General features: G+C 45.8%; 2 protein-coding genes across 5 annotated transcripts in view; one reads left to right on the plus strand and one right to left on the minus strand.

The window, feature by feature from the left end:
- The window catches only part of KEAP1 (kelch like ECH associated protein 1), a 77,335-nt gene that overhangs the window by 22,480 nt on the left and 29,648 nt on the right, over positions 1–25,207 (minus strand). The window contains exon 1 of one of the 4 annotated variants that reach the window (XM_083185109.1): positions 1,714–1,841. The exons of the other annotated variants lie outside the window; for them this stretch is intronic. The gene's annotated coding sequence lies outside the window, so the exon portion shown is untranslated. Of the gene's footprint in view, positions 1–1,713; positions 1,842–25,207 lie in introns of those variants that run through there. 4 annotated transcript variants of the gene reach the window in all.
- Positions 1,992–25,207, plus strand: part of SPC24 (SPC24 component of NDC80 kinetochore complex) — a 65,070-nt gene continuing 41,854 nt past the window's right edge. Inside the window, exon 1 of the mRNA XM_083185116.1 lies at positions 1,992–2,011. The gene's annotated coding sequence lies outside the window, so the exon portion shown is untranslated. The remainder of the gene's footprint in view (positions 2,012–25,207) is intronic.

Consider the following 25,207-nt stretch of genomic DNA (forward strand, 5'->3'; position numbering starts at 1 on the left):
CAGGTTGAGTATCGCTTATTCGTTATCCAAATTGTTCTGAAAACAAATTGGTCTCCAAAATGTACTTTTATTTTTTTGCTAAAAACCTACTGGTTACATCTGTAACTGACACTGCTGGGGAAATAACATGTAACTGGCACTAAGTATGTGCAAGGACATGATTACTTTGCTTTCAAAGTCAGTGTCTGAGATAGTACACAAATTTGTTTCAGGTTTTAAAACCTAGTTTCATGCACAAATAAAATATAATTGTGTGCATTTCATGTGCTTATACATCATAAATGCAAAATACCTCAATAAACCTCATTCAAATATAAAAATATTCCAAACTACGGAATAATCCGTTAACCAAAATTCTTCTGGTCCCGAGCATTTTGGATAAGGGATACTCAACCTGTATTAGCCTACTCTACTGGACCCCTCACTGCCAACTCCTGGGTCACAGCCTACTCTACCAATCACACTGCTGAAAGATGGCCACACTGATGCCTACACCAACTACTCTGACATAGCCTACTCCACTGCCATATCCTCTGTCACTGCCTACTCTACTGGAACCCCCACTGCCAACTCCTAGGTCACAGCCTACTCTACCAGACCCTCCTCTGCCATCTACTCTGTATTAGCCTACTTTTCCTGGAACCACTGCTGCCATCTACTCCGTCATAACCCACTGTACCAGACCCTCTGCTGCCATCTACTCTGTCATATCCCACTCTTCCAGTCCTACTGCTGCCGTGTATTCAGTCATAGACTATTTTAGCAACATGTGGCCATATTTAAATCTACACTGCCACTACTGCCTTATCCTACTCTATCAGATCCTCCACTGCCACCTAGCTTTAATGTAGCCCACGCTGCCAGCCTGAATGCTCTGCCGTAGCCCACGCTGATAGCTAGCCTGCCATAGCTCAAGCTACCTGCCTGTTCTGCCATAGCCCACGCTGCCAGCCTGCCGGTTCTGCCGTAGCCCACACTGCCAGCCTGCCGGTTCTGCCGTAGCCCACGCTTCTAGCTAGCCTGCCATAGCTCAAGCTACCTGCCTGTTCTGCCATAGCCCACTCTTCCAGCCTGCCTGTTCTATCGGAGCCCACGCTGCCAGCCTGCCTGTTCTGCTGTAGCCCACGCTGCCAACCTGCCTATTCTGCCGTAGCCCACGCTGCCAGCATGCCTGTTCTGCCATAGCCCATGCAGCCAGCCTGCCATAGCCCACGTTGCCAACCTGCTTGTTCTGCCGTAGCCCACGTTGCCAGCCTTCCTGTTCTGCCGTAGCCCACGCTGCCAGCCTACCTGCCTGTTCTGCCATAGCCCACGCTGCCAGCCTGCCTGTTCTGCCGTAGCCCAGGCTGCCAGCCTGCCTGTTCTGCCGTAGCCCAGGCTGCCAGCCTGCCATAGCCTGCGCTGCCAGCTCTGCCATAGCCCATGCTGCCAGCCTGTCTGCTCTGCCATAGCACTTTCTAACTGCCATTGTGCCCCCTGCCAGCCCCTACACCATGGTAAGTGTATAATAGTCTCCCCTTGCTGTTAGACCGCTGTACCATAGCCTGCCCTGCCAGCGCTATTGCCAAGTGAATACTTCCGCCCTTCATCATGTAGAACATTCCCCTAACCTCAGCCTGTACCATTTGCCCGCTCTCCTGCCACTTTCCCCCCATCTATAACCTTTCTCGCACTATCGGGCGTGCGTCTCCCATGCCCCGTTGTCAATCTTACCGGCCCCCGGCTCTCCTCCTGTCCGCCGCCCCCGCCATGTTCAGAGCAGTCACAATGACTAAGCAGTAGGACCCAGCAGCGTCACAATAAGAGGTCAGAGGCGGGGCCTCACGTCGCTCAGGCTGCTAGGCGGAGACAGGGCGCCACATCATTGGGCCTGTTATCATAATCTGACAGTGCTGATTGGTTAAGGCGCACAGGGCTTGGAATGTTCCTCCCTTCATGGAAGTGAAAGTATGAATTAGGCAGCATCAGTAGTAGCGGTGCTGTGAGTGTTGTTGTGGAGACTGTGCTGCTGGTAGGAATTCCTTTTACAATACTCACCTCACCGCATATCTATATCTCTAGCAGTCCAAGTATGTATACATGCAGGTTTGTTCTTTATAGGCTTCTACATATCTTAAGTGTTTTGGATCAACTTTGGCACAGATACCCTTTTATTATCCAACTATAATGCTGGTGTGGTTTCAAGTCCACCACTTGCTGGGCCAATGCAAATGACGTAAATGCATTGGTCTGTTTGTGTGTGTCTGTCCAGTTTGCTGGGGTCAGTGAGTACATACTGTGACAACTGCCTATAGCTCCAGTCCAGAGTAGGCGATAGCACCGGTAAGCTATTTACTTAAGGTCAGTGACTGGACGAAGATGGGAACAGTTACTTAACTTCAGTGTGGCAGAGGTGACTTGGAACTGAGTAACCAGTCAGAGGAAAATAGAAATGATTGACAGTTACATATATATGGAATTCATTGCAGTTTGTCAGGTTATGCATTCAGACAGCCTGCACTGATTGGGATTAAACCAACACAAAGTGGTCCAGTTGGATCTTGGCCAGGGTTTCGGGGGTTAGGGACTTTGACTAGGGGAGCCTATTGTGGGTCATTCCCTGGATGGATTTGAATGAATCCTAGGGGGGTTGGGGTACCGGCCAGACCTCCAGTTGAGGTACATGGGACAGAACTTTGACCTTTCAGAGGCTTTTTTAGGACCAGCCACTGCTGGATGGATTTGAAAGAAAACTCCACAGAATGGAACATCCCTGTTGGTGCACCCAGGGCAGAACTGTCACCCAGGGAGCCTTTTTCTGGGCTTTCCAGTGGCTGGAACTTTAATGAAGTGTAATAACGGCTAGAGATCACCAAAATTCAATGACCTGAAATAACCAAAAAATAGCTATAAATCAATGAATTAAAATAACTGACCGAAATGGAGGTGAAAAGACAAAACGTGTGTACCCAAAAGCCTTGGAATAGCAACATTGATAACAGAAGGAAAGCATTGAACCCATCTCGCATTGGAGAAGTGATTATAAACCCGAACAGTAAGAAAAGCTGGGGATCATTAGCGGTTGACTTAATGCATGTCCACCTTCCTCTTGTCAACCCTATGACCTATACCCAGTGTTGCCAACCCTCCTGGCTCCCCAGAAAGGTGGGCAAACCTCCTGGATTCTGCCGGGCCCACCCATTCACCCTCAGTCACGGTGTTTAAATACCGCGATTTACTGCTTTTTGGGGAGGAGCTAATCATACATCATTTAGCCTTCCTCGGAGACCCGCATATCAGGGTATTTGCAGGACTGGGGGTGGGGTTTGATGACATTTATATCAGGCTCCGCCCCCCACAGTGCTGCTGACAGTCTCCTCTCCAGGCTTATGCCGAAGGAGAAAGTAGGCAAGCCTGCCCATACCCGATCAGAGCAAGGTGACACAATCTATGTCCAAGAAGCACACAAAGGGTAATACCCTGTCTCCTGTATGCCAATACAGGTTGAGTATCGCTTATCCAAATAATTCCAAAAAACCATACATTCCAAAAAGTGAAAATATATATATTTTTTTTGTTACTAAAAGCACTACTGGGGACATCTATAACAGCACTACTGGGGGCATGATATGTAACTGGCACTACTGGGGACATCTATAACCGCACTACTGGGGGCATGATATGTAAATGGCACTACTGGGGACATCTATAACAGCACTACTTGGGACATGATATGTAACTGGCACTACTGGGAACATCTGTATCAACACTCCTGAAGAAGGTATCCCGAAACGCGTTGAGTGTTTGGATAAGGACCCCGCCAGGAAGAAGCTTCTATTGACGATCTGACGAACGGACTGTGGTACCATCCCCCAAAGCTCCGGACGGGTATATGGACCTGCGTGTGTTCCGTCATTTACCATCTGATCTGTAGCTGCTTTGCCTTGGCTTATACTCCTTATGCTTTTTTACTAGTCTACATTGTGTAAGTGTGGACTTATATTAAATGTCTTTTTTAACCAAAAGATAATTTGCACTATATTGTATTTTATTCCACCAACTCACATGGATTGTGAGAATTGGTGGATATCGTTATAGGTATTACATTTACCCGATCGAATTATACCATCTGGCTGTTAGCCTTGGGAAGTTATACTCATCTGACTTTGAGCTGCCTTGCCTGGTTTTTGATATCCTACGCTGTTTAAAAAGTCTTCACTGAGTAAGTGTGGACAAATAATAAAAATATTGTTATTAAAAGGTTAATCTGCACTATGTTTGCTTTCTATCTTTCTACCTGCCCACAATAAATTGTGAGGCTAGGTAGATGTTATTTCAGATATCAAGCCTATCCTGATTGAGCTTTCCATCAAGGAAATCTGTGGAATTCTATGGTGATATTCAGTCTTATTTTTATGGTTACATTGAGCGCTGTATGTGAAACACCGACTACTGGGAACATGATATGTAACTGGCACTACTGGGGACTTTGGGCCAGATTCTCTAAGCTTCAAAAGTGATCAAATGGAGAGTGATAAACAGCCAGCCAATCAGCTCCTGTCTGACATTTTTCAAACACACTCAGGTAGGAGCTGATTGTCTGGCTGTTTATCACTCTCCATTTTATCACTTTTGAAGCTTAGAGAATCTGGCCCATGATATGTAACTGGCACTACTGGGGACATCTGTAACAGCACTCCTGGTGACATGATATGTAACTGGCACTACTGGGGACATCTGTAACAGCACTACTGGGGAAATGATATGTAACTGGCACTACTGGGGACATCTGTAACAGCACTACTGGGGACATGATGTGTAACTGGCACTACTGCGGACATCTGTAACAGCACTATTGGGACATGATATGTAACTGGCACTACTGGGGACATGATATGTAACTGGCTCTACTGGGAACATCTGTAACAGCACTACTGGGGACATGATATGTAACTGGCACTTCTGGGGACATATGTAACAGCACTACTGGGGAAATGATATGTAACTGGCACTACTGGGGACATCTGTAACAGCACTATTGGGACATGATATGTAACTGGCACTACTGGGGACATGATATGTAACTGGCTCTACTGGGAACATCTGTAACAGCACTACTGGGGACATGATATGTAACTGGCACTTCTGGGGACATATGTAACAGCACTACTGGGGAAATGATATGTAGCTGGCACTACTGGGGACATCTGTAACAGCACTACTGGGGAAATGATATGTAACTGGCACTACTGGGGACATCTGTAACAGCACTACTCGGGAAATTATATGTAACTGGCACTAAGTATGTGCAAGGACAGGATTGCTTGGCATTCAAATTCAGTGCCTAAGATAGTACACAAACTTTGTTTCATGTTTTGAAACCTTGTTTTATGCACAAATAAAATGTGTTTTATATGTTTATACAACATAAATGCAAGATACCTGATTGAAATATAAAAATATTCTGAAATATGGAATAATACGTTATCCAAAATTCTCCTGGTCCCGAGCATTTTGGATAAGGGATAATCAACCTGTATAATAACAGATCCCTACAACTCCTCCTTAAAGCCCTTTCTATTATATCACACATCTTCCTTTTAGTATATAGTCTTTTATAACTTCCCTGTTGCTCAATCATAGTTGTATAATATATATAATTGCTTTCAGATAAGGAAGTTTTGGTCATAGGCCACTCACAGGTTATAAATGGCTGAGTCATTCTCTACCGCCTGCGATCACATCCAGCAAAACTCCAGTGCAATGTAAAGAGAGCAGTTGATTTTCGGTGTAGCCAATATGCCCATAACTTTGGGGGTGCAAAGCATGCCTCTCTCACAATGCTGCAGGATAAGGGGTGCTGTTGGCAACACTTGTCTGTTTAAAATTAATTTCTCTTATAGCATGTACTTTGTGAAAAATGTTTTTAACTTTGCTGCTGAGCAGATCTATGTAGTGCGTGGCTGCACACTACATAGATTTGCTACATTCAAATGCTGATTGTAATTTAGCAAATGGGCAAATATAGTTGTTTGGATATATTGGTTAAAACAAATGGATTTAACCAATTTGTCTGAACATCCATTTTCTCCCATACATGATCAGACTTTCGCTCCAACCAGAAAGATTGGACAGATAATGTTAGGCTATGGATACACCTATAGATCTATATCTGCAGATCAGGGCCTATGTTCTGCATACATGCTTCCTCATATGTCTTGGCTGACTGGGCAGGCATTTACGTGTGCCCGCCCAGTTGCGCTGTCAATCACCACCGTCTTGCGCAACGAGTCAAAGGATGGTCAGCAGATTGCCCGTACACACAGCACAATGTGCCATTCTATCTTTAGATGGACCAGAGATATATCGTCCAAGCATTTTATATATGTATATCCACTTTAAGAGCTCATTAGGTATACCGGAGTACCTTAAGGTTGATGATCACACCAACACTAGGAAAGATAATACAGTGTATTTGTCATATGTTAAATTTAATACAATCCAGCAAAATAACAGAGAAGGTAACTTAACAATTGGCAAGTATACTACCATCCCCAAAATGAACCAGGTTTTGCCCTTTAAATGATTGAGTTGCGCACCACGTATGCATCCTGATTTTGTTCACACAGTCGCAGATCAGATTTAGACATGTCATAGGAGAAATGTAAGGGGCGCTCTTGGGCAGAATCTGGGGCTTTACTGTCTCTTATAGGAGTGTTATTGTGGAAGAGTTTACATAGAAAGACGCTCACTTACTCACACAGTAGTCTATACTCAGATGAAGAAACTTCACCTGCCATAGGGTTACAGTATGTTTGAATGGTGCGACTGATGTTGGGATCTAAAGATATTCCATGTTGTGTCAGTTATGGTTCTGTCTTCAGCGTCATCAGCGTCTCATTGTGCTGTTGCCTGACCAGCAATCCAATGGGAGCTACCCATGTTGCCCTCAGACATCAGCGATCATCTGCCCTGCACTGACACGGGTGCAAGAAGCAGCGGCAGTAATCCTACAGGTGTAAGTGGGAACCCTGGAGACAGTACACAGCCAGCGGCCAGACACGGAAGGGCACGATTCCTGTCCGCTACTCCTAAATATAAGGACATGCATAAGGACATGCATACCGCTCACTTCCACTCCACTCATAAGTACTGTCTATATTATAAATTGAGAGGAGGGGTACTCATCAATGAAAAGCCTAATCAAGGGGTACAGGAGAGAAAAAAGGTTGGGAACCACTGATCTAGGTGATGCATAATGGCCCTTATTCAGATTTGATCTCAGTACAAATCTGTTCTCAAAATGGACAAAACCATGTGCACTGCAGGTGGGGCAGATGTAACCTGTGCAGAGAGAGTTAAATTTGGGTGGGGTGTGTTGAAACTGAAATCTAAATTGCAGTGTAAAAATAATGCAGCCTGTATTTACCCTGCACAGAAACAAAATAACTCGCACTAATCTAACTCTCTCTGCACATGTTACATCTGCCCCACCTGCAGTGCACATGGTTTTGCCCATTTTGAGAACAAATTTGTACTGCGATCAGATCTGAATAAGGGCCTATATCTGCAAATGGGTGTTTTCAAGGAATATAGCAAAGATGTTGTTTGTAGTCCTCTTAGGACAATGGGGTGTGTGAAGCAAAAGTCAACTTGGAGCAGGGTCATATTGGGATGGAAATGAGCCCGGAACATTTATGGAAGCATCCCTATAGGGGCGGGCCCTGTTTAGGGGGTGTCTGTCAAGGGGGAAGGATCTCTCATTATAGGGCCTGATTCTGAGTTGGACACAGTTGTGCTTTTTCTTGTGCCTTTTGCTGCAGTTGTGTCAGCAACTTTATGCTAATGCCAATAACAATCCCAATGTCCTTCCCGAGCGTGCAGTCATGCATCCCAATATGCAGCGACTGAGATCCCCACTTTCAGGGCCTTATTCTGCTTGGAGCGTCCGGGCCGTACGCGTACGTCCCGGGGTTTTTTACAATCTGCGCATGTGCAGATACGCTAATGCGCCGGCGCGAACACTCCACAACGCTTACGGCCGGGGTCTCAACGTGCGAAAAAACCTGTACGCGAGCGTACGGGTAATGGGGCGGCATAGGGGCGTGTTGATGGGAGCGGCCGAAATAATGAGGGAAAATGGGCGTAAATATGGGCGTACACGGGGGTGTGCACCCAAAATGAGCGGTGCTACTACCGCACGATCGACTAAGGCACCGTTCGTTTCGGACGCCAAACAGGCTGCCGCCAACCGCCAGCTAAAACCACCCCTACAGATACCGCATGCCAGCGTGCGCCTGAGTTGGCTAATTAACGCTGATTACTACTCAAACACATACACCTGAATGTAATAAGCAATGCTGCAGTCTATTAACTACAAACCATGATTTCACTGCCTGCAAGCCACACACAGCACGCAAACACATTGGAAGCTTATGTTTCTATACTTCTCCACATTTAAAGGTTTGTTTAATTTAAGGTAAGAATCTTTTTATACGCTAAGGTAGGTATTTGCTAAACAGACACATTCACTACCTGCTTTCATAGACTTTACGCAGTAGCACACTCAATCTACACAAGTCGACATGTGTCAACGTGTTCACTCTAATACTAACATAGGTTTTGTATTTAGGATACAATAACATAAACCACATCTAACACCTACAAACGATGTTTCAGCAATGTTTGAAGCCCATGACCACTATTTTCCACACAATCTTTGTATAGTACCCAAAATTATGACCTGTACCACTATCTCATCTGCTATGATTTGGATTTCACTACACTCTGGATGTAAGATGCCACCAATCACATTATTGCACTCTCATCTCTCTAACAAAGGATTCCTACATCTGATTATGACACTGTCAAATCATATATATTTTAAAAGTTATGCATGTTTGTTCACAAGCTAATTTATCATGTTTGGCCCATTCACACATCTTTTTTTAGGGAGGACACATCTGAATTCCTACACAAATGTACCTTTTCACCCTTGTTTGTCTGCCTCACCCACTCCATGAGGAAAGCATTGTTCTGGACCTGCTTTTACCTACTACTGTAGGAGCTACCTCACCTGCACACAAACTGCTTTCTCACCTATTAAGTTGCTCTGCACATGTGCTGACACAAACTAATTAGCAGGGAAAAGTTGGATAGGAACATGGGAATGGCCATGGAGAGGGTTACACATGGGAAACTTCCACCACACTTCAACAAATGTTCAAAAATACCCTGGTCAGTAAGTACACATAAATCTAGTATTTGTTTCACACAAGAAATGACACATACCACAATTTAGATTTAATTTGTAAAATAAATTTATTTGCTGTTCAGCATCACAGCTTGACACTTTAATGTGAGAAATCAAAAAAACAAATAAAATAGACACACAAATAATAAAACAGCCAGAACAAGAGGTTGCATATCTCCAAACATGTGTTACCCTGCAAATGCAATGGTGAAAGAAATGGGGACACCAGAATACGTACTGCAACAACCAGGGTGAATACTAAGCAAGATACACACCACCAAAAAAAAATATCCTGCATTTGTAGAGGTCAAAATACGAACTTTCATGCCCATGGCACGCAAATGGATCGATGGGCAACTCAGGAAGCGGATGTCCAGTGCAATTTAAACCTTTGGCCTCCAACCACAGAGGAAGTGAACCAGGTCTCATTTGGGCCCTTTTTTGCCCCTTTTAGATGGGGCCTTGGGGACAGGGGCCTTTGGGTCAGCTGGCTTTCGGCGTCTTCCCCTAGTCGCCACAGGAGGGTCAGCCGAGGTGGAAGGTTGGGGAGCAGCTTGGGGTGGGGCAGCAGATGGGGGATTGTCCCTTAGGGACCTGGCGGTGGACAGCTGCTCCGCAATAAGTTCATTCTGGCGGCTGAGGTGTTGGCCAATGCTTAGCATGCCAGCCGCCAGAGTTTCATTAATGCGGTTCAAGGCCTCAACCTGCAGCTGGTTTGTGGCCTTCCACTCCGCCAGAAAATCCGCCACCTGCTGCTGACGGATCGCAGCATCCACCCCTTGCTGCTCGATCCTGTCCAGCGTCACCAACAGGCTCTCACTCAATGTCTCCTGTGGCTGGGGCTGGGGGCGACGTCTTGCTGGAGGCTGGACCACCTGCTCCACCTGTGGCTCTGCAGAGGCCGATGCTGCCGGTACATCCTGACTTTCTGCTTCTGCTAGGATAAGAATTGAAAACAATGTCACCATCACATACGCAATAAAAAATATCTTTCTAAATACAATGCATTATTGTGACTTACCATCAAAAGCAGCAGCAAAGACCTCCACCGGGAGCTCACTGTCCATATTGGAGATCCCCCTGATCTCCCCCACATCGATGACGTCACAGGAGTCCAGCTCCAGGGGGGTAAACTCCAAATGGTCAGGCATAGGACCGCTCCCGGTGGACATGCTGTGGTTGTACCGGTCAGTCATCTTCCTCTTCAGGGCACTTTTGAAGTCAGTCCACCTACAAGTTTAAAAATACAAATATCACCATGAGATATGTGCACCACTGTGCTACGTGTAGGGTTACCACCTAGTCCCTTTAATTCCGGACACATGTTACTTACACAGGTTCTGTGGCAGTTTAAAATTAGGTGAAGTGGAGTCTTGAAGTCAGCCAGCCACAGAACCTGTGTAATTAATATGTGTCCGGAATTAAAGGGACTAGGTGGTACCCCTAGCTACGTGACATTTCCTAGTGTGGGTGATCTTTTGTGCCATGTGTGGCCAAATATTTCTTTGATGGACAAAACCATGTGCACTGCAGGTGAGGCAGGTGTAAAACCCCACCCAAATCTGATTATCTCTGCACAAGTAACACCTGCCTCACCTGCAGTGCACATGGTTTTGTCCATCTAAGAAATATTTGGCCAGAAAGAGTGAACTACAATAAGGGCCTCAGTTCCTGCTGGAGACTGCTGAAAAATTGCCCTGACAAACACACTAACCTTTTCTTCACCGCGTCCCAAGTTCTGACCACTGGTGCCACCTGGTTCACTTCCTCTGTGATCTTGTCCCAAAGGTTTCTCCTTGCACTGGCACCCGGCTTCCTGGTTGCCAATTCAATCCATTCGCGTGCCCTGGGCACGAGAATTCGCATTTCGGCCTCTACAAATGCAGGGTTTCTCCTTCTGGTGGTGGTATCCTGCTCAATCATCACCCTAGATGTTGCAGCACGTTTTCTGGTGGCCCCAGCTCTCTCACCATGCACCTGCTGGGTCACACCTGTTTGGAGAGATGCAACCTCTTGTTCTGGCTGGTTGCTTGGCCCTTGTGGAGCTGGTGGAGGTTCACCAGGGCCTGTTACTGAGGGGCCCGCTTGATCTTGCAGGCGACTCCTCTCTTGGGCCCTCCTTCTCCGCTCCTCTTCCCTCTTCTGTAATGCTTGAAGCAGGGATTCGGCTTGTGCTCTCTGCAGAGCGTCCTCTGCTGCTGAATCGTCAGAGTCAGACATGTTTGCAGCAATTGTGGGCTGCATCTGACTGAATATTTATATGTTAATCTCCCGCCACGAACAAGGGGGCGTATATATTTTCCCGCAAGGTAGATGCAAATTTACGCCGATATTTCCCGCCGATAATTGCCGCTTAAATTACGCAGGTCTCAATGCACCTGATCAATCACCCGTATATGTATATACACAGGTTGTGGAGCATTGTGGGCTACATCGTGAAATGTGTGCACCTGTCATTCCAATGATGAGTGTTGTCAGCTGGTATCTGTTGGAGTTCGTGTATGCTTTGTGAGTCACATTTCAAAACATCACGTTATCATGCTTGCCTTGCATATGTAATGTGTATGAAATTGTCATACAGCAACATGTTGCATTGTGGCCCTTTAGGCAGCGTAGTTATAAGTAGAGGGTTGCGTGTATTATTTTCCGCCTACTGTATATACAGTACTCCTCCCCATGCATATCGGTGTATCGTGCCCCCTTTAAGCAGCGTAGTTATAAGTAGAGGGTTGCGTTTATTATTTTCCGCACACTGTAAATACAGTACTTCTCTCTTCATTGAATGCATGCTGTTGGTTGTGGTGTGTGTATATCGGAACGGTCCGCGTAAGTTTCTATTCGCATCCAGTTTGTTAATGTAAGAGGGATTAATAAAGTTAATACCAAACAAACAATTTTTTCGACCAATCAGCAAGCACCAAAAGTGATATATGTACCTGCAATTAATAACTGCGCCATTGCCAATATGACTTGTACAAGAGCTAGGCCCTTTTCGACATCAGAGCTTTTGGCCCTGGTGGAAGTGATGGATCGTCACCTGGGGCCCAGGGGCCCATATGTTTCTAATGCGGACAAGCGGCGGGCGTATAATGCTGCCCGCCGCCTGATATTTTCCACAACCGGCGTCCGCAGAAGCCTGGGGCAGGTTGAGCGGCGCTGGTCCGACCTGCGCCGGCGGCAGCCGGTTCTACTCAGCAGCCTTCGCCGCCATATTGCCCGATGTAAGTTTTGATTACTAGTATGTCAGCGTTTTTTAGCAATGTTTTGTGTACTTTTTATAAATATGTTCCTGAGTATGGGGGTGTATATGGGTGTATAGGGGGTGTATATGGGTGTATAGGGGGTGTATATGGGGGGTATATGGGGTGTATATGGGTGTATATGGGGGGTATATGGGGTGTATATGGGTGTATATGGGGGGTATATGGGTGTATATGGGTGTATATGGGGGGTATATGGGTGTATATGGGGGGTATATGGGGGGTATATGGGTGTATAGGGGGTGTATAGGGGGGGGGTTTAAGTAGTTGATCAGTTTTTGGGTGTAGGATATCAAATAGTTTGCATGATAAATGTCTGAAATTTCACAGCAATGATAATTTTGAAGGTTATGAGCATGACTAATGTGAATTTTTCTTTCCCCCTTTTTTATGAAACCCAATCTTCGATTTCTATGCCATCAACATGAACATTTCAGCACGGGCAAGGGCACGCATTCAAGCCCGGGAGCAGGCAGCCCGGGACCAGGCAGCCGAGGAGGAGGAGGAAGAGGAAGAGGAAGAGGAGGAGGAGGAAGAGGAGGAGGAGGAAGAGGAGGAGGAGGAGGAGGAGGAGGAGGAGGAAGAAGAGGAGGAAGAGGAGGAGGAGGAAGAAGAGGAGGAGGAACAAGAGGAGACCCAGGGTGCAGTTTGGACCCACACCATTTCCCCATCCCCTTCCCCCTCCACAACCCCCCCCCCTCCACAACCCCCCCCCCCTCCCCAACCCCCACCCCCTCCACAACCCCCCCCCCTCCACAACCCCCACCCCCTCCACAACCCCCACCCCCCCCCCCTCCCCACCCCATTTCCAACCCCCCTACACCTCTCCACCACCCACCCCCAAACCTCTCCACTCCCCAGTCACACCCACTACCTCGGTCCAAACACCAGGACCATCCTCCTTGCTCCTGCCCCCCCCAACCACTCCACAGCCAACCAGCGGCGCCCAGGATGGCTCAAGTAGCCGTAAGTAAATAATGTGTCTAATGTTGACCTACACATTTCTACACATAAACAATCACAACAACCACATATGTGTATCCAACATCAACATTAGTTGCAACATATCACTGCAGGCCGACCATGAGGTGTGTCCTGTCCTTCTCCAGGAACAAGGCTCCCCTTGGTGGTTTTTTTGAGTGTGGCCATGCCTCACCCCTTGAATAATTGACATAACAGTACATCCAATGAGATATCCGACATTAGTGGTGTGGTAGTTATGTGGCTCCAGGTGTTGGGTAACTCCAGTTCCCAGCATGATGTGCAACACAGGGCCAGATTATAATGGAGGCGCAAGGGGTCAGTGCCCCTGGGACCCCCTCTAGCTAGGGGCCCCCTGTGGTTGTCATTTTTTTTTAAAAAAAGAAAATGTTTAAGTTATGTTGTTTTTTTTTAGCTAAATGTTTTGTGCATGGGTGGGGTAGTGCTGCAGCTTCACCTATCTGCCAATGTGACAATGATTTATGGTGCTGAGCATCGGGAGGCAAGGCACACTGATTGCACAAGTGTGCAGTGCATTTCTGGGAGTTGACTAAGTCCCATGACACTTTGCACCAGAGGACAGAGGCTGAGAAGTTTGTGCTGAGCTCTGATTGGTGGAGCTCATTACATACTTCTCAGGTCCATGGAGAACAGCAGCAGCAGCTCAGTCATAGGAGGGTTTTTAATCAGAGGCAGCACTAGGACTGTGAGGTCTCCTCCAGAGTAAGGGGCAGAGGGACAAACACAGGCTTTTCATGTGGTGTGTGTATATATATATATATGGTGTCTATTATTATTCCGAGTGCCGCCAACCCCCTGTCTATATATATATATATATATATATATATATATATATATATATATATATATATATATATATATATATATATATATATATATATATATATATATATATATATCCCCTGCAGGTAACCATTGACCAAGTTTATTCTGCCTTTACTCTATGTTTTGACAGTATAATATTCGCCCATGCAGTGTGCGGCCAGTAATGACAAGTGCAAGGGGGCCCCCCGCTCTAAAGTACCCCGGGCCCCCCAAAGGCTTAATCTGCCACTGGTGCAACTTAAATGTAGAGATTGTTTTGGTAATAGTGTGTGAGGCCATGCGGATGCATGCTTTACAAACATAGCTGTAGGCCTATAATTTGTACAGCAATGTCCTAAATTTAAAATAGTAAGGAGTGCTTAAGCCACAACAATGTCATAACCCTTAAATAGCACAGGCTAATTGTGAGGTTAGAGGAGAGTCCCCCAAAACCAAAGTACCAATTGGGATACAGCATACATTCATTGATGAAGGAGTAATTGAATTAATGTTATTTACTATGTACAGTATGTGCGTGTTAACATATTTTTTTTTAGTACTGTGTTTACAGCAGACCCATCTTCAATGTAGTTTCTAAATGTATGTGGCCTTCACACATAACTCTGAACTTTTTATTATGTACAAATACAACAAACATTTGTGTATATTAATTTTTTGTTTTATCCCTTCATTACAAACACTGAACAGCAGCAGGAGGAGGTGGCAGCCCTCATGCGGGAAATAATGGTCACCCTGGTCTACCTGCAGCTACTTTTTGGCCTTCTGGAGGCCCGCCTTTAATTTTTTATTTATCCCCCCCCCCCCTTTTTATTTTTGTATCCAATAAAAGTTTGATGACAGTTCGAAATTGCCTGTGTTTTTAATAATAAATATGTTAGAGGGCGTGTAAGGGTAGGTACATACAGATGTGTACTGTAAGTTATACTTGTAATTTGAGGTGAGGGGTAATGATTGATGTGTGAATGTGTGTGTTTTGGAGTAAAATAACACATAGTGAAAATGCATGAATGTTTAATGTTGTTCGATTAAAACATCACACATAACATCAGGGTAGGTATACATGTTACACATTTTGGAAAAAGTAATTACGTACATAATTTAATACATATACAGAAACACCAACATAACTTGATTTAAAAGTAACAGCAATATGGGGACACATAGATAGTGATTAAAATGCCACATTAGAACATAACAAATATACATGTAATGTGGGTTAAAATGTAGTTTTATTAGGTCTTTATTAAGGTAGACAATTGAGTTAATAGAAAACAATAAGTGAATAACAAATAGATTAATTAATCAATTGTCAGATTAGTAGTTGAGAGGCAAGATTTGCAGGTCCATATATGTGAAGGGTATGCCAGCGTGCACGGACGTACGCTCACTCTCACGAGCGGTGACATAAGCTGAGTTTTCCATTGAAAACAATAGGGACCCGTCCGTGCAAACTGGCGTACGCTCAGATCTCCGCAAGAAGTCGGTGGGGAGACGGAGGAGAGACGGCCGTAGACGGCGCCGTACGCTCAGTCGTACGCCAGTTGTCGGAGTGTAAGGGCTGGGCCGGCCGCGTACGTTGCCGTACGCTCATTTGTACACCACTCCCCTTCTACGTTATTTCTGCCCGTACGTAAGCGGCTGATTTGTGGGTGGACTTAACCCTAACGGCCGCGTACGGCTAGCGTGCGGTAATTGTGAACGTACGCACGTTTGGCCGCTCCGATCAGAATAAGGCCCTCAGAGTCTACATACTCTGCTATCATGCTGTGTACTTTTTTATAGATGCCACCAACTAAACATATTGGACCCCACAGGAAAAACACACACATTAGTCCATACAAACAAAAAGCAAACACATTGACTCCCAAAGGTAAAAAAAAATAAAACACATTGTTGTTGATGCTCCCTGCTGGGTGTCTATGCTAATGAGCATCCATTGGAGCTTTTCAATTGTTTCTCTGATAGATGCCCAATACCCGCGGCACAGACATTTTGTCTCACAGCACCCTGAAGCAAAGGAACATTGATGGAGAGACCGATAAGGTCTGGATACCAAGCTAGCCTCAGCCAATCTGAAGCTACCAGGATTATGGTGCCGCCCTCCAGCTTCAACTTGCGGAGGACCTGCGGAATTAAGGGCCCCACACACAGGGCGACTTGCACTCAGAAAATGCCTGAAAACGCATGTAAATCGCTATGTGTGTATCCCACACAGCGATTTACATGCAGATTCAGAACGGACCCACCGTTAAATTCAGTGCAGTCGCTCAGATGCTGCCGCACATCTCCCGCATGTATGGCTTGGGTATGTGCAGGGAGGGCCATCTGAGCGACTGTCAGAGAAGACACTGCTGACGCCGCCTGGACGTCCCGCTGACGCCATGCCGGTAATGCCCGGAAACAAGACGTCTCCTGGACCCGTCATCTCCAGTCGGAGGGATGCAGTGAGAGGATTCTTGGTAAGAATTTTTTTTACGCTGGGCAGCTGTGCCTCAGGACACTGTACCACCAATGATTAAACATTTGGCTAACCATTTGGCTAACCAGCCACAGAGGTAATGCTTTGGCCGCGGGACCTTATATAATAAGTCTCCCCTGGCTGTGGCATTACCCTGATGGCTGTTTGAGCCCGGTGCTGGTTTCCAAAATATGGGGGACCCCTACTCCTTTTATTCCCTGTATTTTGGGAACCAGGACCAGTCCAAGAGCCCGGGGCTGGTCATGCTCATGGGGGGGACCCCAAGCCATTTTTTATTTCTTAATTATAATGCAAGGATTTTATAATGACCCATGAGATTTGAAATCTCTCGTGCTGAATCTCCCATTATGTATCTCTGGCACAAATCAGATACAAAACAAGATCGTATTCAAACCACTAAGTGGAGAAATCCTATAATCTGGAGGACCAGTATGTAAACAGTCTATACCCGGGTTCGCCAACCCCTTCACTCGCAAAGGACGGGTAGCTCGGCTGAGCTCCGACGTGTTCTGTTGCTCAGTTTTTGGCAGGAGGTCAAATGCGCAGCTATAATGACCTCCTGCCGCACCGCCGTCATGTATTCTTGCTTGGCAGTAGGAGGTAGTAGTAGTAGTAGTAGTTTATTTATAAGGTGCCACAAAGTGTCCGCAGAGCCATACATAGCAAACATAAAAACAAATTACAAGGTAACATACAGGGTGTGATGATAAAATACAGCATAAATAGGGGTATAGGAGGTCAAAGGCGCTAGATAGAAAGTGACCTCCTGCCGTTCCGCTGTAGTGTAGTGGTTCTCGCTTGGCAGCAGGAGGTCAACGCTGCAAGAAAGAGTCCTCCGGCTGTAAAGTGACTCTCTTTGCAGCCGGAGGTCACTTTCTTGCGGCGAGGAGATTTTGCGCCTTCTCCTTCATGCTGTGTTCCTTTGCTGCCTCCGCAGCTCCACTTGGGCCTATCCGGATCTGGTAACTGTCACTTTGCTGGTTTTTTTTAAAACTGTGTGTGTGTGCTGGCAATTTAAGGCACAGGCTTTCTGCAGTGTGCATCCATAGTTCAATTTGCCTGTGACTTACAGTGTGTGGCATAATTTGTAAAGGGCATTATTTGGTCATTAGGCAGATTTCTTTTTTTTTACATTTTAGTAGCTCTTCGGGTGGCTTTTTTTGCCGCGAGTAGCTCACACCCCAAAAAAGGTTGGAGACCACTGGTCTAAACCATATAAGAGATATGAAAATAAGGCAAAATGGGAGAAAGAACAAAAAATATAAAGATAATGAAAGACACCAGAGGAGGACCGACTACCATGAAGGACCAGTTTACTGTATATCCCATTGAGACACAAGCCACACAAAGAAATAAGAGAATACACTCTACCACATCACAAGTATCAAACAAGAAAAGACTATAATCATCTTGTCACGGCCAGAGTATTAAGACAGGTAAATTTCCCTTTCAAGTGTTTATCTAGACCAGGCCTGGCCAACCTGTGGCCCTCCAGATGTTGTCAAACTACAAATCCCATCATGCCTTGCCACAGTTTTGCTATAAGGGAGTGTTAAAACTTTGGCAAGGCATGCTGGGATTTGTAGTTTCACAACATCTGGAGAGCCACAGGTTGGCCTGTCCTGATCTTTACTGTCTCTGCATTCCAGAATTTTCTTCCATCGGTGCTGTGTGCACTCAGCCTGCAGCGCAGGGATCATGCATTTGTGCCCACAGCGATCCAGCGGTCTCCCAGTGCAGCGGCTGCCACAATTAAACACCTATCCATGCCTGTCTGTCAGCCCCTGTCTCCTGTGGCTTCCACACGGCCACCATTACCATAGCCATGCTCCATGTGCTGAACAAACATCGTTTCATGTCTTTACTGAAAATGGGAGCAGCCATGTTCTTCCTGGTCAAATGGTATTCCTCAGCCTATCATGTGAGTCTCTCAGCAGTGTTAATTGCCCAGCCAATCACCACTCCCCTGCTGCTATATAGGTGCTGGGTAAGTGAAGCCAGTTGCCAGTGCTACTGATCAGATTGTGCTACCTGTATAGTGTGCTCTCTAAGGGCCTTATTCTGATCGGTGCGGCCAAACGTGCGTACGTTTACTATTAACGTACACTAGCCGTACGCGGCCGTTGGGGTTAAGTCCACCCACAAATCAGCCGCTTACGTACGGGCAGAAACAACGTAGAAGGGGAGTGGCGTACAAATGAGCGTACGGCAACGTACGCGGACGGGCCAGCCCTTACACTCCGACAACTGGCGTACAACTGAGCGTACGGCGCCGTTTACGGACGTCTTTCGTCCGTCTTCCCAACGACTTCTTGCGGAGATCTGAGCGTACGCCAGCTTGGACGGACGGGTCCCTATTGTTTTCAATGGAAAACTCAGCTTATGTCACCGCTCATGAGAGTGAGCGTACGTCCGTGTACGCTGGCATACCCTTCACATATATGGACCTGCAAATCTTGCCTTTCAACTAGAATTCTGACAATTGATTAATTAATCTATTTGTTATTCAATTATTGTTTTCTATTAACTCAATTGTCTACCTTAATAAAGACCTAATAAAACAACATTTTAACCCTCATTACATGTATATTTGTTATGTTCTAATGTGGCATTTTAATCACTATCTATGTGTCCCCATATTGCTGTTACTTTTAAATCAAGTTATGTTGGTGTTTCTGTATATGTACTAAATTATGTCCATAATTACTTTGTCCACAATGTGTAACATGTATACCTACCCTGATGTTATGTGTGATGTTTTAATCGAACAACATTAAACATTCATGCATTTTCACTATGTGTTATTTTACTCAAAAACACACACATTCACACATCAATCATTACCCCTCACCTCAAATTACAAATATAACTTACATTACACATCTGTATGTACCTACCCTTACAAGCCCTCTAACATATTTATTATTAAAAACACAGGCAATTTATAACACAATAGAAACGTTTATTTAGAACAAAAATAATAAGGGGGGGGGGGGGGGATAAAAATAAATTAAATGCGGGCCTCCAGAAGGCCAAAAAGAATCTGTAAATACAGGAGGGTCAGGACGATCTCCCGCATGAGGGCTGCCACCTCCTCCTGCTGCTGTTCAGTGTCTGTAGTGAAGGGATAAAAAAAAAATTTTTATATATAACATACACAAATGTTTGTTGTATTTGTACATAATAAAAAGTTCAGAGTTATGTGTGAAGGCCACATACATTTTTAAACTACATTGAAGATGGGTCTGCTGTAAACACAGTACTAAAAAATAATATGTTAACACACACATACTGTACATAGTAAATAACATTAATTCAATTACTCCTTCTTGGATGAATGTATGCTGTATCCCAATTGGTAGTTTGGTTTTGGGGGACTGTCCTCTAACCTCACAATTAGGCTGTGCTATTTAAGGGTTATGACATTGTTGTGGCTTAAGCACTCCTTACTATTTTAAATTTAGGACATTGCTGTACAAATTATAGGTCTACAGCTATGTTTGTAAAGCATGCATCCGCATGGCCTCACACACTATTAACAAAACAATCTCTACATTTATGTTGCACATCATGCTGGGAACTGGAGTTACCCAACACCTGGAGCCACATAACTACCACACCACTAATGTCGGATATCTCATTGGATGTACTGTTATGTCAATTATTCAAGGGGTGAGGCATGGCCACACTCCAAAAAACCACCAAGGGGACCCTTGTTCCTGGAGAAGGACAGGACACACCTCATGGTCGCCCTGCAGTGATATGTTGCAACTAATGTTGATGTTGGATACACATATGTGGTTGTTGTGATTGTTTATGTGTAGAAATGTGTAGGTAAACATTAGACACATTATTTACTTACGGCTACTTGAGCCATCCTGGTCGCCGCTGGTTGGCTGTGCGGTGGTTGGGGGGGTCAGGAGCAAGGGGGATGGGATGGGAATTTGGATAGAGGTAGTGGGTGTGAGTGGGGATTGGAGAGGTTTGGGGGTGGGTGGTGGAGAGGTGTAGGGGGGTTGGAAGTGGGGAGGGGTGGGGGTAGGGGTGGGGGTGGGGGTAGGGTAGGGGGTTGGGGTGGGGGTTGGGGAGGGGGTGGGGGTTGGGGAGGGGGTGGGGGAAGGGGATGGGGAAATTGTGTGGGCCCCAGCTTGAGCCATTGTCTCGGCCTCCTCTTCCTCCTCCTCCTCTTCCTCTTCTTCCTCCTCCTCTTCTTCCTCCTCCTCTTCCTCCTTCTCCTCTTCCTCCTCCTCTTCTTCCTCCTCCTCTTCTTCCTCCTCCTCCTCTTCCTCCTCCTCTTCCTCCTCCTCGTCTGGCTGCTCCAGGGCTGCCTGCTCCTGGGCTGCCTGGTCCCGGGCTGCCTGCTCCCGGGCTTCCATGCGTGCCCTTGCCCGTGCTGAAATGTTCATGTTGATGACATAGAAATCGAAGATTGGGTTGCATAAAAAAGGGGGAAAGAAAAATTCACATTAGTCATGCTCATAACCTTCCAAATTATCATTGCTGTTATATTTCAGACATTTATCATGCAAACTAATTGATATGCTACACCCAAAAACTGAGCAACTACTTAAACCCCCCCCCTATACACCCCCTATACAACCCATATACACCCCCTATACACCCCCTATACAACCCATATACACCCATATACACCCCCTATACACCCATATACACCCCCTATACACCCCCTATACACCCCATATACACCCCCTATACACCCCCTATACACCCCATATACACCCACATACTCAGGAACATATTTATAAAAAGTACAGAAAACATTTGCAAAAAAACGCAGACATACTAGTAATAAAAACTTACATCGGGCAATATGGCGGCGAAGTGTGCAGAGCAAAACTGGCTGCCGCCGGCGCAGGTCAGACCAGCGCCGCTCCACTTGCCCCAGGCTTCTGCGGACGCCGGTCCTGGAGTAGATTAGGCGGCGGGCAGCAGTATACGCCCGCCGCTTGTCCATATTGCTGACATATGGGCCCCTGGGCCCCAGGTGACGGTCCATGACCTCAACCAAGGCCAACAACTCCTGGGTCGAAAACGGCCTAGCCCTGGTTGAAGTCATAGTGCCAATGGCGCAGTTATTAATTGCAGGTACATATATCACTTTTGGTGCTTGCTGATTGGTGTAAAAAATGGTTTGTTTAGTATTAACTTTATTAATCCTTCTTACATTAACAAACTGGATGCGAATAGAAACTTACGCGGACCGTTCCGATATACACAGACCAAAACCAACAGCATGCATTCAATGTATAGAGAGGAACTGTATATACAGTGTGCGGAAAATAATACACGCAAGCGTCTACTTATAAATACGCTGCTTAAAGGGGCACAATACACCCATTTCCATGGAGAGACGTACTGTATATACAGTGTGTATAAAATAATACACGCAAGCGTCTACTTATAAATACGCTGCTTAAAGGGGCACAATACACCCATTTCCATGGAGAGACGTACTGTATATACAGTGTGCATAAAATAATACACGCAAGCGTCTACTTATAAATACGCTGCTTAAAGGGGCACAATACACCCATTTCCATGGAGAGACGTACTGTATATACAGTGTGCATAAAATAATACACGCAAGCGTCTACTTATAAATACGCTGCTTAAAGGGGCACAATACACCCATTTCCATGGAGAGACGTACTGTATATACAGTGTGCATAAAATAATACACGCAAGCGTCTACTTATAAATACGCTGCTTAAAGGGGCACAATACACCCATTTCCATGGAGAGACGTACTGTATATACAGTGTGCATAAAATAATACACGCAAGCGTCTACTTATAAATACGCTGCTTAAAGGGGCACAATGCAACATGTTGGTGTATGACAATTTCAGACTCATTACATATGTAAGGAAAGCATTATAACGTGATGTTTTGAAATGTGACTCACAAAGCATACACGAACTCCAACAGATACCAGCTGACAACACTCATCATTGGAATGACAGGTGCACACATTTCACGATGCAGAACACAATGCTCCACAACCTGTGTATGTGCATATACAGGTGATTGATCAGGTGCGTGGAGACCTGCGTAATTTAAGCGGCAATTATCGGCGGGAAATATCGGCGTAAATTAGCAAGTACATTGCGGGAAAAAATATACGCCCCCTTGTTCATGGCGGGAGATTAACATATAAATATTCAGTCAGATGCAGGCCAGAATTGCTGCAAACATGTCTAACTCAGAGGATTCCGCAGCTGAGGACGCTCTGCAGAGAGCACAAGCAGAATCCCTGCTTGAAGCGTTACAGAAGAGGGAACAGGAGCGGAGAAGGAGGGCTCAAGAGAGAGGTAGCCTGCCAGACCAAGCGGGCCCCTCACTAACAGGCCCTGTTCAACCTCCACCAGCTCCACAAGGGCCAAGCAACCAGCCAGAACAAGAGGTTGCATCTCTCCAAACAGGTGTGACCCAGCAGGTGCATGGTGAGAGAACTGGGGCCACCAGAAAACGAGCTGCAACATCTAGGGTGAGGACTGAGCAGGATACCACCTCCAAAAAGAGAAACCCTGCATTTGTAGAGGCAGAATTAAGAATTTTAGTGCCCAGAGCACGTGAATGGATAGAATTGCCAATCAGGAAGCCGGGTGCCAGTGCAAGGAGAAACCTTTGGGACAAGATAACAGAGGAAGTGAACCAGGTGTCACCAGTGGTCAGAGATTGGCTATCGGTGAAGAAAAGGCAAGTGTGTTTGTCCCCCTGATAATGTCATATGTGTGTACATATGTTACATGTATGTTTTGAGAATAATAGAAAGGTGTGTTTGTAGATAGTGCTACACTTCAATGTCACATGTGAACACAACCATGTCTAATAACCCACATTGATATATGAAACATGCACCATTGGTGTGATGTGAGGTTATGGGCACAGTTCTGCTCATGTAAATTATGTGAATTATGTGATGGGACAAGAGAAAGTGTGTTTTGGAAAGAGTTGTTGTAAAGGTGCCCATACACGTTACAATTATTGTATACAATATTGTATACAATATCGCATCTCATAGCATATCGGTTTAGCGATGAGTACAAAAAGTATGTGCAGCACATACTTTTTGTACTAGATCTCATCTAATCTGATCTCATCGCAAAACCGATATGCTATGAGATGCAATATTGTACACAATAATTGTAATGTGTATGGCCACCTTTACATGTTCCATATGATGCAACTGAAACAAGAATGAGCAAACTGTGCACATGTAGCTGGTGAGAAACTACACATCCCAGTATGCCATCCCATAGTTAAATGACTCCATAATAACCACACTGTCAAGCTATGGTGGAATGTGTAGTTTCACAACAGGTGGAGGTGCCTAATTTGGCCAGGGATGATGTCATTTCTGCATAGTGATCTATGTATGTGCATTTAGTGGCCTAATGAATGAGATGAGACACTGAAATGCCTCCTAATGGAGACATTAATGTGTGTGGGACACATATGGATAAAAAACATAAGATCACCCACACTAGGAAATGTAACGTAGTCATGATGTTCACTAGCACAGTGGTGCACATATCTCATGGTGATATTTGTATTTTTAAACTTGTAGGTGGACCGACTTCAAAAGTACACTGAAGAGGAAGATGACTGACCGGTACAACCACAGCATGTCCACCGGGAGAGGTCCTATGCCCGATACTTTGGAGTATACCCCCCTGGAGCAGGACGCCTTGGACGTCATTGATGTTGCCGAGGTCAGGGGGATCTCCAATATGGACAGTGAGCTCCCGGCGGAGGTCTTTGATGCTGCTTTTGATGGTAAGTCACAGTAATGCATTGTATTTTGAAAGAGATTTTTTAGTGCGTATGTGATGGTGACATTGTTTTCAATTATTATCCTAGCAGAAGCAGAAACCCAGGATGTACCGGCAGCATCTTCCTCTGCAGAGCCACAGGTGGAGCAAGTGGTCCAGCCTCCACCAAGAAGACACCCCCAGCCCCAGCCACAGGAGACATGGGAAGAGAGCATGATGGTGACGCTGGAGAGGATCGAGCAGCAAGGGGTGGATGCTGCGCTCCGTCAGCAGCAGATTGGGGAATTTTTGGAGGATTGGAAGGCCACAAACAGGCAGCAGTGTGAGGCCTTCAACCGCATTAATGACACTCTGGCGGCTGGCATGCAAAACATTGGCCAACACCTCAGCCGCCTGAATGTCATTCTTGCGGAGCTGCTGCCCACCGCCAGGTCCCTAAGGGACAATCCCCCATCTGCTGCCCCACCCCAAGCTGCTCCCCAACCTTCCACCTCTGCTGACCCTCCTGTGTCCACTAGGGGAAGACGCCGCAAGCCATCTGACCCAAAGGCCCCTGTCCCCAAGGCCCCATCTATCCATTTTCGTGCCATGGGCATTAAAGTTCTTATTTTGAC

The sequence above is a fragment of the Crinia signifera genome, chromosome 4, assembly GCF_055691185.1.
Source record: "Crinia signifera chromosome 4, ASM5569118v1, whole genome shotgun sequence".
NCBI classification, from domain to species: Eukaryota; Metazoa; Chordata; class Amphibia; order Anura; family Myobatrachidae; genus Crinia; species Crinia signifera.